At 31.9% G+C, this 13,264-nt stretch overlaps 1 protein-coding gene across 1 annotated transcript in view; it reads left to right on the top strand.

The window, feature by feature from the left end:
• Positions 1–13,264, top strand: part of SLO2 (slowpoke 2) — a 186,866-nt gene that overhangs the window by 10,664 nt on the left and 162,938 nt on the right. The gene's annotated exons all lie outside the window — the stretch shown is intronic.

The following is a 13,264-nucleotide window of genomic DNA, read 5'->3' as shown; positions in this document are numbered from 1 at the left end:
AGTTTTTAAAAATACCAAAGAAAGCAAACCTATGCAGAGATCTCTCATAGATTTTTCATAGATATATACGAATTTGCAATCTACTTATTTTCTGTACTTATTTAAACATTTAATTTAACCAACCAGCAACCTTAAAATTAAGAAAATATTTCTTCCTACGATTGACTTAATACACGTGTAAAAATGCTGATAAATCTTGTTATTTAGAAAGTTATTCGCATCGAGTATATTCTAATTAGTAAATATTTCGTAATTAACGCATTTCAAACAGAATTTACGACATATACGTATCTTTGATAATTTTGTTAGTAGTTTCGCAATATCTACTTGTTACCAATTTTGGTTTCCTAAATGAGTAAATTAGATACGGGTAAGTACCGAATTATACGCTGAACCAGCTTTCGCGGTTGAACGAAGTTCTAGATCGAACAAACGAGTTCATAGTTCCTGTCAAGGTTGAGTGACTGTTGGTGTCAAACAGTGATAGTAATGTCCTGCACATGTACCGTTTGGGAATCGATAAACGAATCCAGTTACGCAACAGGCTCCTTCTTATTCCATTTTGTCATCATATACATATAATAGATTTTCAGATTGGTTCAAAATTTTACTAATACAGTTAGAATTGTCAAATTGTTTTACTATAATTTTAATGAAATTTCAAAAATTTCATATTCGCGATAATTTTCCACAGTGAATAAATCTGTGTATATTCTGGAAAGATTTCATATAAAATGTGAGTGTATATTCTGAGAAGCTTTCATGTAAAATATGGCTGTGACACTATTCGGCGTTAGATGCAGTCGAAAGCTTTGACGTTAGGCAAAGTACTCAAATACATACACGTCTTTGAGTACATGTTCTACCTAAATGACAAATCTTTACATAGAAGTTTCATGATGTAAATATCCCAAAGAATTTACACAACGTCAGCTATACCTTCCGCATTTTGTTGCCATAATATCGTTAGCTCTATAGCACTTGATAAACTGTGATTCAGCCGTAATAGATGTTTATATTTAGTCGATTGCTCTTCGATGAATGCACGTGTTCTTAAACAAGAGTTTTTCCACGCTGCACAAAGAGGCACGCGACCCAGAAAAACGTCCGGTATAAAAAGCCAGTGGAAGTGTATCGATCGTTGTGACAGAAAAGGCTAATTATCCAGTCTCGTTTTTCAAAGATAATGTGAAGAAATTTGTTGCTTCTACAACTTCTCATTCATCAACTATTCTCTGTCAATACAATGTATTCGTATAAGAAGGTGGCATTTTTTGAGACATCATTTGAGATGACATGGAGGTAAAGCAGACCTCACACGATGAGATTTATCTCGAACGAGACCTCATGTGGTACCTATTCACAGCTGAAGATTATGCAGGAAAGATACATGTCCAGTTTCGTTAATTTTCTGACTTTTCGTCGTTAGGAAACAATATACAGTTATTAAAAATTTAATCAGTACTCGAATTTAGTACAGAGAAGATAAAAACATTTTTCAAAACATTTTTTTCATATTTCACTGCATCAAAGCTATTGATTGTGAATAGGTATTATGATATAGAATTCAGTTCGCATGATACCTCGTCTCGAGATAAATCTCATTATCTAGAGTATAAAACGTAGAGTTTAGAGCGTAGAGTGTAGAATGTAGAGGCTATTTTAGATGAGTAATGCGCTGGTTCACTGATTGTTATACAGTGCGATATTATTCTATTTGTAGATGTGAAACGTTCGGTCAATACGCATAGCTATTTTCATGATTATGTCGAATCTATTAGAAATAATCAATCAGACTTACATTCCTTTCAAGTGCTTTTTGAGTGATAACTAGTATTCCCAATAACATTCCTGATAGCAATCGTTATTGTCGGTTGACGATATCAAGGATAATTTCTTTTATCAAACGGAAGCGATTTATCAACCGTTGGAAGCGGAAGGTATTTCCTGCTCTCTAGTTTATTTTTTCGAATCGATTTTTGTATCTTGCAAGGGGAATGTTGTTTTATCTCTGTTGGTAAGGTAGATATCCATGAAGCTTTTTGAAGTGCAGACAACCTTCCTTCACTTTGCATTCGATTAATTCCGAGCGTAAACGATCCTAATTTCAAACATTCTACCTTACCGGTAGTTTTGAAGCTCGTTGAAGGTGAATTTCCGGCCACTTGGCGCAACATAGTTGGGTTCTACAAAATTTTTAAACAAGATATTTCTGTTTAAAATATTTTTTTTAAATTTAACAATTATGTGATATTATATTCTGTTATATTAGCAGCCATTGATCTGTAATATTCCTTTGAGTTACACATTTTTTTTTTTGGATTCGCCTAAGACTAACGTCATTAATATGCCACTTAGTTTAATAAATTTGGGTTTAGCTTTAGGTTTTCAAATTTCAATCCACAATTTAAAACTTACAGTAAAGAATTTTCATGGTCGAGTGGAACCTTCAAATACAATTTGAAATGTTCAATGAAATTTCAAAAGTAAAATGATTTTATAGCAAATAAGTGTCAAAATCAATTTTTACAGTTTCATATTACCATATACAATTTTAAACTTTATTCATCCCTCCGTTCTAGAAACACATGGAAGATAAATAATAAACGATGGATCCAGTAATCAGGCTATTTCGAGTATATCTCAGTAGTGAGATTGTTATCAGCGACTCGCTCCCCTCTTGAGTATCGTGATGATGGTTCTTCACTCTGTATCTAGTTCCAAATTTCTTATCCTCCCATTTTAGCGAAAGTGGGGCTCTCAATGTACTTATCTTGGAGTAGGATTATGAAAGTCTTGAATGTTCACTTCAGTAAGATCCCGAGTAATAAGGATGAAATACGATGACATTGATCGCCCCACGATTTCATTTCGTTGAAAGCTAAAATATGTACGAGAATCGTTTTCGAAATTTTTGTTCCCCTTGAATATAAATAATTAACTTTAAAAATTATTTAAATTCTCGTTTACTAGCCACTTTTATACTTGTCAAATTTTTACGAGAAAATTAAAATATATTTTTAAAACAGAAAACAATAATAAATTGTTGTTCTATGCGAAGTTCAATTTTTAAAGTGAAGTTTTAATATAAATGCAAATTTTTCATTCAGAAAATGAAACCAACTTGCGTCAATATTTACGATCAATATTTTTATATTAATGAAACCGTAATGTTAGTCAACGTTGTGGAAGGATACGCACGAAATTTCTCACCCTCTGTGATAAAACATTTACTGTCCAACAATTAGGAATACACCTTGATCAGAGTACGATATTATTGGAAAGTTTTAAAATTATTAGGAATGGTTAAATGTTTTTAACAAAATTTAATTTGATTTAATCGTGAATTATATTATATATTTAATTACTGATTAATTTTATTAATTGAGATAATAAATTTTATTTTTTCAATTTTACGGGAGAAAGGAAAGATTCTATTAAAACGATGCGATTTATTGGAGAATATATGTTTTATTTGGACTAATTATGTATCATAGGATGAATTTATTATTATTTGTGTAGGTTGGTAGGGAAATTGTCGTTTCTAAGTTGTATCGGTTAAGGAATTTCCAAGTAATATTGCACCTCGTTTCCCGTGATTTACCGAGAACGATTTCAGTTTCAAATTATCTTCATTACATTCCCATCTTTAATTCCCAGGGGAAGGAAAGCCAGCAAAGTAATAACAAGTGATGCGAATTACTACAAATTGCAGAAACAAATGGAAATGGAAATATTTCGGTTCGTAAAAGTATATCATAGGCAAACTGGTAAATTTTCAAAAATGAAACTATATTTAAAATATAATGTTACTTTTATCATTTGATAATACGAATCATATTTGACATTCATATTACAATGCAAAAGAAGAAAATAAATCAAATAATTTTCTGTTCGTATGACACTCGCCTGTCGATTTCATTTTAATGTTCCTGGCACTTTTTTTATTTTTTATTTAAAGATGTTTATTAAACCCAAGATACAATTTTAAATACATTTTGGTATTCACAATAAACGGTGAATTTTTGTATTGATGTTTTAGGCAAAAATACCGATACGCAACGGTACGACGTAGCCATGCTATAATATGTGTCGGTGCTTTACATTTTTCGTGTTTAATATAATTTTTGGGTTTAAGCCGCTGGGGGAGCCGAGCTTCTATGTGATTTTGTTTTTATTTGTTTTTTCTGTCCTGAAAATTTGGTCGCAAAACAGGACGCTTCGGTAGCTTGCTTTTTGGGTGCTGTGTAACTTTGGGGAGGGGAGGATGAGAGGGATGGGGCGGGGGGATGTCAAATAGGATTATTTACAAATATTTACAATATTTACAAATATTTACAATTACAATATTTACAAATATTTACAATAATGTTCCTAGCACTTACTAGACTGCCGTGACTTTTGACCCATCAATTGTATTTTAGTCGATATTCGACTTCTCTTCCCTTCGAATGGCGTGAAGTAAATTTAAATCGTCTTATTGTAAAATATTTGACTATTAAATAACCGATAATGATATATTTGATCGATTATTTTAACCATATAAAAATTTCCAATATACATACGATATATCACATTTTCAGTATCATCACTTTCACAATGATCACTTTGCCACATTGTAGTATTACCGAATATTATCAGTATCGATAAGTCAATTTATTTGAAAATAATTTCTTTTTCAGTGTTAATCCTGAATAAGGTTTAACGCTTTTGAAACGAGCGTTGCATCATGGTGAAAACCCTTATAAGATATAAGCAGCTCACTGTAGAATTTCTACGCAATAGAATCCATTATCTTTCAGCTACATAAGGAAAGAACCAAATAAAATTCTGTAAGCAGAAATTGCAAACTTGTCGTCATTAGCGAATCGCTAAATCTACATAGGTATTCGTGAGCATACATGCAATCTACTCTTCCTATGCAATGGCAATGACGGCGAGACAACTTTTTCATTCCGTACAAAGTGATCTTTTCGAGTGTGATGAAAACGCGGAACCGATCTCGTCAGTCGTAAGAATGCAGTATTCAGAATCGTCAAGCATCGTTTCTTCAAGCAGTTGTACCCGCCGGATATAACTAGGGAAATGAGAACCAAGATCCATGTTCTGTGTTGCCCTTTGTGGAGTCCTGTGAATGTTCGACGGCATACAGAAGATTGGTTCTGTTCCTCGTGCTGGTTTCCTTTTAATGGATGCTTTTTACGACGTATCATATAACTGGTTTCGTTATAGCAAATGCTTTATTCTATTTGTCTTCTGCTTGTCTAGAAATTTTTTATATATTCGAAATTTTATTCATGATTCGTTGGTGGTACAAACAGAAGAGAATCGAACAAAGAATTTGGGAAAAATGAAAAAAGTTCTATTGTTTGAAAGTATACGCCTGCATCTTATTTTGAAAGCTACAAGCCATGGATCCAGCTACTGTCGCTTGTGATTAGATGTACACAGATTTGTCCATCTTCCATGTCCATTTGCTTTACGTTTTCCTCCGCTTTCAGCCAACGTATTCGACATTTTTTTAAGGGTATTTTATTAAATATTACCGAAATGTTCAAAATGAAAATGATACTTCTATAGTTCTAAAGTTTAACAGTAGAATTATCAGAATAGTTGAAATGATTAATTCGTAAAAATTTTATGGATTTACGACAACGATGCACTTTTCTAACTTTGTCTGGAACTTTATTAATTTGAAGACACTGATACTGATTTTATATAAATTCTTTCGCTACAAGTTTTGTACTTTAACCTCCTTTAGATAGTCCTAGTGTTAAATTTCTAATATACCACTTCTTTCATCAAATTTTTTAAAAATTATGATTCGATCGAAGTGTTCCAAAAAAATTCCTGCAGAGGTAGAAAGTCGATTCTGTTCGGTAGAATTTCTTTGAAGAGAAATCAAGTCGCAGCACTGTATTAATATTTCGTACTAATTAGTCTGAAATGAAATACGTATTTACGTATTTTCACAATTGCTGCAATGAAGCAATTAAAACTTGCTTCATTATTTGATTGAATTTAAGAGAGAAGACATTGCGTTTAATTTAATTAATTTGTACGATTTCGTGGTTTCATGAAACAAAGAAAGCAATCATAACTGTTCCAAGCCATAAAAAATTATCTCATAATTCCAGTTGAATTAACTGAAGTCGTAAAATAAACAGACCGCGCGTTCTTTCCAATATTAATTCAGAATAGACTAAACAATGCTTGATAAAAATATTTCACAATCAATTTGCCCAGATTCTTGGATGTTCTTTGATCTCGAAATCGATAACATCGCGTATGAAACTTTGGATATGCTATCGCGGACGAAGCAAAGGTTAAGTCTTCTTTTATAATAGTAAAAGATGAAATTGATGATCCTTTGCTCTCTCAATTCTTATGAAAAAATGATCTTTAGAATTTTCTAGAATAATTTCTAACGTAAAACGTTCCTGTTAAATTATTGAAATATATTCGCCCATCGTTCAAAACTGAGGTAGAGGTAGAACTTATGATTTGCATAAGCGAGATAACAGAGCCAGGAGATGATCAATGATATTTTCCTCTTCAATTTTACTTTCACAAAGTGTTATAGTTACAGGATCAATGAGATTTGGTACCCTTGAGAATAGAAAAAACTTTAGAAGGTACTTTCAAAGTTCTGACAAGGGTCAAACGAAATTACGAAAAATATCGAAATATTTTACCATTGTAAAAGAAATAAAAGAAAGTGTATTTCGAATCTCTGCTTTTACGTTTCTTTTAGCCACTAAATATCATAACACGAATTGTTTACATTTTACATATTTCTGTTCATTACGCGCATTCTGTGTATTTTAGTGCGTTTAATTTTCCCATAAATGCCTAAATTGTATTCGTACAACGTAACAATCAAACAACACAACTTAAACTTAGATACTTAAAAGAACGATACTTAAAGATACTTAAAGAAAGATACTTAAAGAACGCAACGAAGTTGAAAACGAATATGAATTATAAAAAAATCGTCGATTTCACATTTCTATGTTGTAAAATAACAATACGTGTAATAATTTCATAAGCAGAAAAGTACACGAATGCGACCAAAGGATTACGCAATGTCGCATAATACACTTGGTGACCGCTCGAAACGTGTCCCTACTACACTTTTACATTCTAGTCTTCTTCACACGATCCCCATTTCTCCAATAATTAACAGACGTCTCTTTAAATCCAAACGTCAGTATTGTCCTCTTTGTCATTTCTCTTCCCCTTCGTTACACGTTAAATCATTTCATCTTCCCAAGTTATCCTCTCCCATTACCTTTTACAACCGAAAGCAATAATTATTCTCAATGTCTGCCGCCGAAACGCTATAACGTTACGGCGTAATTCCGCGACAAAGGTTCATGCATAGAGAACGGTTGTACTTTCAGCCTCAAAGCACATCAATGGAAATCGAATTGAAACAACTGGTGAGAGCACGTTTGGCGAATACAGGCCGAAAACCTGGCTTTAGCTCGTAATTATGGTACACTGGCTCGCAAAAGTATTATGTATATATTGTACTGTGCAAAATATTTTGAAATGTCATTAGCACAGATTAACGTGTAATGAGATACGATTGTCACTGTCATATTGGTAAAACTGGAAATTACGTTGAAAATGTGTGTATACAGAAGGCACAAGATACTTGAACCTCTAAAAAATCAAACTGATTCGACTCTGTTATTTTTATGAATTTGTTAATTTCGTTACGTAAGTACACGATTAATATTCGATCGTAAATGAACAAATGGCTCAGATTCATAGGTTCATTCGCCGTAAGAAGATATCACAAATAATTTCAAAATCGAAATGGTTCTAAGAAACGAAATGTTCTGTACAACACGCATAATATATTCATCAGAGATCTTTAAAGGTGTCCGAGTATTTTCGTCAACTGTAGTCAATGCCTTTGCACGATCAACCAATTCGAAGACTGTGTCAAGGGATCGCGTCATTCGAGCGATATTATGAACTTTATCGAGCGATATAAAAACGCAGCCTAAAAAATCCAACGGGATAAAAACCCAAACGTTGACAAAGACCGACGTGCATACGCAACGAGGGAACATTGGTGTGAAAAGAAACGGAAGGCAGAAAGGGAAAAACTGGGACAGAGACTGGCTTCGGTTATAGCACATTTTATCTCGGAGATATATAGCTTCGGCTCGTAAATTGTGCTGCTTTATAACTGTTATACGCTCCAATGCATTGTGTTGACGAATTACGCTGCTATGAGAGGAGAAACGTTTCTGGTGTATACAATTTAATCAGACGAACGAGTTTGAGGGGAGAATTCCCTTGAAACAAGATTCTCGTATTTCTAAAATTCCTAAAACGGTTCATTGAAGCTTTAGTTTACTTAACACTAGGACTAACAACCTATGACATAGAGTTAAATATTGGAATGTCTGAAAAGTTGTCTGATAATATTGCATTGTCTTTTTCTTGCTGATACATATTTCGAAGGATATTAATTGTTTAAGGGTATAGAAGTACACGTATCTAAACCTTTCTGTAAAAGATAATATTTATAGAAAAATAAAATAAACAAGCTATTTCAAGTATGAAGTATTCTCTTAAAAATATGTGAACGACAGGGAAAAAATCTAATATCAGTCATTTTGATTGTTTTGGTAGATGAAATCAATGTTTAACCTTTGAATTATTTTTTGGAATATTTTTCACGAATAGGAACATGTTATTTTAGTATACGTAATTCTTTCTCACAGAATGTTTCCATCTTTCGTTTTTTCGAACAGATACAGAGGAAACAAATAAGAAATCATAAAATCTGGTCGCGTATACGCATATATAATTGTCCATGCTCTTCCTTTGGCACCAAACTGTTTCGATAATAAGATTATTCGAGATCGAACAGTTCTAGGAGGAGGAACTCATTAGGATTTTGTTGTTTCGATATCGCGGTTTTTGCAGTGTATTTCTGTGAATTATTATAAAATTTCAATATCTTAAATTCACAATTTCAAACACGTATATTGTACGAACTAAAATAAAATTAATTAAAATACAACTTTCCAAGTATAAATGAATGTACAATTTTATTAACAAAGTAAAGATTATCGAAACAAAATGTAAATGTCGAAAGTAAGTACATAGCCTTCTGCCAACTATACTTGTACTTAATAAAGCATACTGCATTAGTAATTAATTACACATAGGATATTTTTTAATCCTCCGAGGCAGCATTTTGAACTAAAAATTCCTCTCAAAGGAAGATACCGTAGGAAGATAATATACCATAAATAAAAAATGTATGTTCTTTTATATGTAAATATTTTTCTATCGAGGCAAGATAAAACTTGGAAACAGAAGATAAGTTACTCGTAATTACCAATTATCTTTCTGTATTTTTCTTTTTAAATGTGAATTCGATGCGAAAATGAATACGTGTATTTCTGATATGATTTCGAAAAGCTCCACCTGTGGACTTGCGAGCGAGGAATACGAAGGAAATGACAGCTACGTATGTCAACACGTTGATCTATAAATATGCATTACCTCGTTATTCTAAAAAGGAATACGCCTGACAGACAAGTTGCATGCTTATTAATTCTGTTTGTACTTGGAAATTGAATTTTATCTGCCATGATATGTAATTCTTTTGTGGAAATATTTTTATATGTATGTATTAAACATTGTTCATGAAAAATCCTTTTTCATGGAATATCTCAAAATTCTAGTGTTTAAATGATAAAATTTACAATGCAATTGTAAAATCGGAGTTACAAATTGTTGATTAAGGTACGTAAAAACAACGAAAAAAAATCGCTGGGGCAGATAAGGTTATTGAAATTAAAAAAAAAGATCATTATTTTATTCTCTTTATTTGCCGGTAAATCAGAATTTATTTTCGTATTTTAGCAGTCTGCACGTGACATTCAGTAACAATGCAGCTCAAATTTTTTCTTCGTATTTCACCATCCTAATAATGTTACTCTGCTGAATGTCTTTGTAATTACGAAAAGCTCGCACGCGGTATTGTTCTGGATTTATTATTTTAACACTAAAAATTCGAGGCTCTGAATATTATTAAAAAATATCAAATGTCGAATGTAAAGCTTATAATGTGACAATAGAATTAAAAAATGCGTTGAGAGAAGATAAAAGTAAAAAATTTAAAAATTTTAGGAAATTTAAATATGATAGAAATCTGCTTTTTTTTATAAATGTCCCGGCAATCTTTTCGAATATTTGGCCAGAAATGTTTAAAAAACACCAGAAGTTCGGTTGTCAATAAAACTTCAACAGAATAACGAATGGTAGGGAAATAGGGCAAATCTTCACGAGAACTCGATACAGACATCGAATTTGTTTCGTAAAATACGAAAACTATACAATACATAATTTTTGTCTAGATTTCTAAAATTCTCGCAATTTTGTTTTCCAAGCACATAAATATTCCGTATGTTTGACAGATCGAGTAAATCCGATATAAATATGTGAAATAAAATATAATACACACGAATGCATTCGATCAGATATTAAAATATACTTTTCAGCTACGAATAGAATTCAAAGACTCTTTGTATCCAGACAGAATTCTCTGCATTTTTCACAATAGCAGCAAACGGATGAACCGTTTTCAAAGACAAATCCGATAAAAACTTCATATCACGTTGCTTCAATACATAAGGAATTACGTATTGTACCGGAAAAGTTAGTATTGTTCGCCTAATTTAAACAGTACCAGTCAAATCAAACATGTATCTTAATTAACATTGTGAATATTAATAATAACTTATTTCCCTTTAATGAACCTTTTTTGCTAAATAATTTTTTGAGATAATTGTACATTTGCACTTTCTTACAATTGATCTTTTCTCTGAAGAATTTTTGAAGATAATTATATCCGTTCAATTAATGATTCCAAACTTTTGATCAGTACTGTGTCTAGAATCGAAGATAATAATTTTGCGATGGCCAAAAAGGAAAAATGAAAGCGAGGCAAGATCACGTTGTTAGAAAGTGATGCGGAAAGTTTCCCAAGGGAAGAAGAACGAAGAGCGATTGAGAAAGTAACTTCTGCTAATTTGGGGCCAGTGAACAACTACAAAGACGAAAATTCATCGTACATCGAACATACCAAGTAGCCGCAGGAAGTAGCGAAATGAATAGAAACGGACCTCATTGCTAAATTTACTGCGTTAACGTCGTTGAACATAATTATGTGAATAAGTCGAGTCATTTTCTATAGCCATGTTCCATGGTCGTAATATTTATATAATTACGCTTTTACATTTTGATAATATTCAACATTTATTCCTAATATATATTTGTGAAATTGGCATGAGATAGGTCAAGAATACTAGGTGTTTCAGTGTTTCAGAAAATAAAATGAGAATTAAAGGGAAGTAAAAAAAAAAAAAAAAAAACAAACAAACAAAACAACGGAAGAATACTGATTTTTAAGAATAAAACGACATATCGACGATCGTAGAAATGCTTAATAAAAAGAAAATGTCCTCAAACGTTCATTATTTGCATTCATAAATTATAAATCAACGCGTCGTTTATTTCATATTTCCATTATCGATGCATCACATATGTCTTTCGATATTTCTTTTTGTTTTCTTATATTTTTATTACGTCCAAGTTCGACTTATAATTCTTTGAAACAGTTGAATACGAAGTAATAAAACTGTTTCTAATTCAGCTTAGACGTTGCATCGCATTTGGAGTTCTCGAGTTAACAAATTGAGGAAAATTTGTGTCCCTTTCACATTTCTAGAAACATGCATATCGTATAGACGTCGTATGAAATCTCGTTGACGAACTCTTTTCTAATTCGAATAAAATCTAGCCGTGAAATTATAGAAACTGGTAAAAACTCATACATATATAATACGATAATAAAAGTTTACAGGGGCGCGAAAGTGAGAAACCACGAAGTAAGGGGAATTCGATTCACACTTTGGCTGAGTTTTCAAAGCCGATCGAGATTCAGGCTGTTAAAGAGAGGAGTTTGTAATTTTTCTGAATTGGTACAAAAGAAAATTGGTCAACGTGCAACCTATCGTAGAACGAAGGAGTGTAAAACAAAAATAGAAACTGAAGGAAATCTTTACAATTTTATGCAAATTGTTCTTCCTATTTTATATCAATATTTATACAATATTTCGAAATACTTTTTCTTATACGCGAGTTAGTCGATTAGCTGAAAAATTCGATTATTCAAACTGCGTGTAACACGATTAATTCGGATAAACGAAGTTCTACTAATAATCTATCGTTAACACGTTTCTTTTCTCTTAAATGCAACTAATATATTTCTAGATAATATATTTCTAGATTCTTTTATTTACATCGATATTTTATCAAGGCATTTCTCTTTTCATTGCTTACGTTCTGAACACTTTTAAATGTAAAGTTCTATTATATTTTACACTAAAAGGAACGATGTCAGGAATTATGTACGTTGATTAAACATATTCTACTTCAATCGATAAGCTCTATGAATATTTCAAATCGTAGACCCGCTGTCTAACTATTATATGTCTGTATATGTGTATGCATGAATACGAATGAGTGAAAATGATAAATCCGAGATGGAAAATGCGAATATAACAGCACGAATCAAACGAAACGAGTAACAAAAAATGAAGCAACTGTGCTGTGTACGTATATACATACACATTTACATACGTTGCACGAGTGCTCGAAGCGGAAAAAGAGGACGAGTAGGGATTAAAAAATTAATAAAAAGGAAGGAAATTCAAAGGAAAGTGGACGTTTCTGTCGTTGGATTAGCGAGACAATGTCAAAATGCTTTCCGAAGTGAAGAGATAGGTTGTTGCAAATTTTCGTGAAACAATAATTGAAATAGAAATGGAAAACGGAATCGAAAAAGTATGCCATCTGTGGTCTCAATGAAGTTTACTTTATAATACTTTCAAATACATAAAACGTATCATGTCATAAAATGTTATAATGTATAACATTAATAACTTATGAAAATATTAATTAGCAAGATACGATACGATGCAACTAATTTAACAGAAATTACAAAAATTTTAATGAAATACTTAAGATATAATTGGATACCATACGATTAATTAATTATTTATATAATTGATTTTTAGTGTTCGTTGAATTATGAGGTAATTATGCTAGAGACAATTTTAACACGTATTATTCTCATAAACTACTCACTCATTTATGTGCGTTAAATATTATAGCCGTGATACAATTTCCATTTATATTGATGTACCAAAGGTTACGTCAAAATGCA

This window comes from Bombus vancouverensis, chromosome 2 (assembly GCF_051014615.1).
Source record: "Bombus vancouverensis nearcticus chromosome 2, iyBomVanc1_principal, whole genome shotgun sequence".
In the NCBI taxonomy this organism is placed as follows: domain Eukaryota; kingdom Metazoa; phylum Arthropoda; class Insecta; order Hymenoptera; family Apidae; genus Bombus; species Bombus vancouverensis.
The sequence above is the reverse complement of the archived record's forward strand: the minus strand, read 5'-3'. Positions and strand labels throughout refer to the sequence as shown.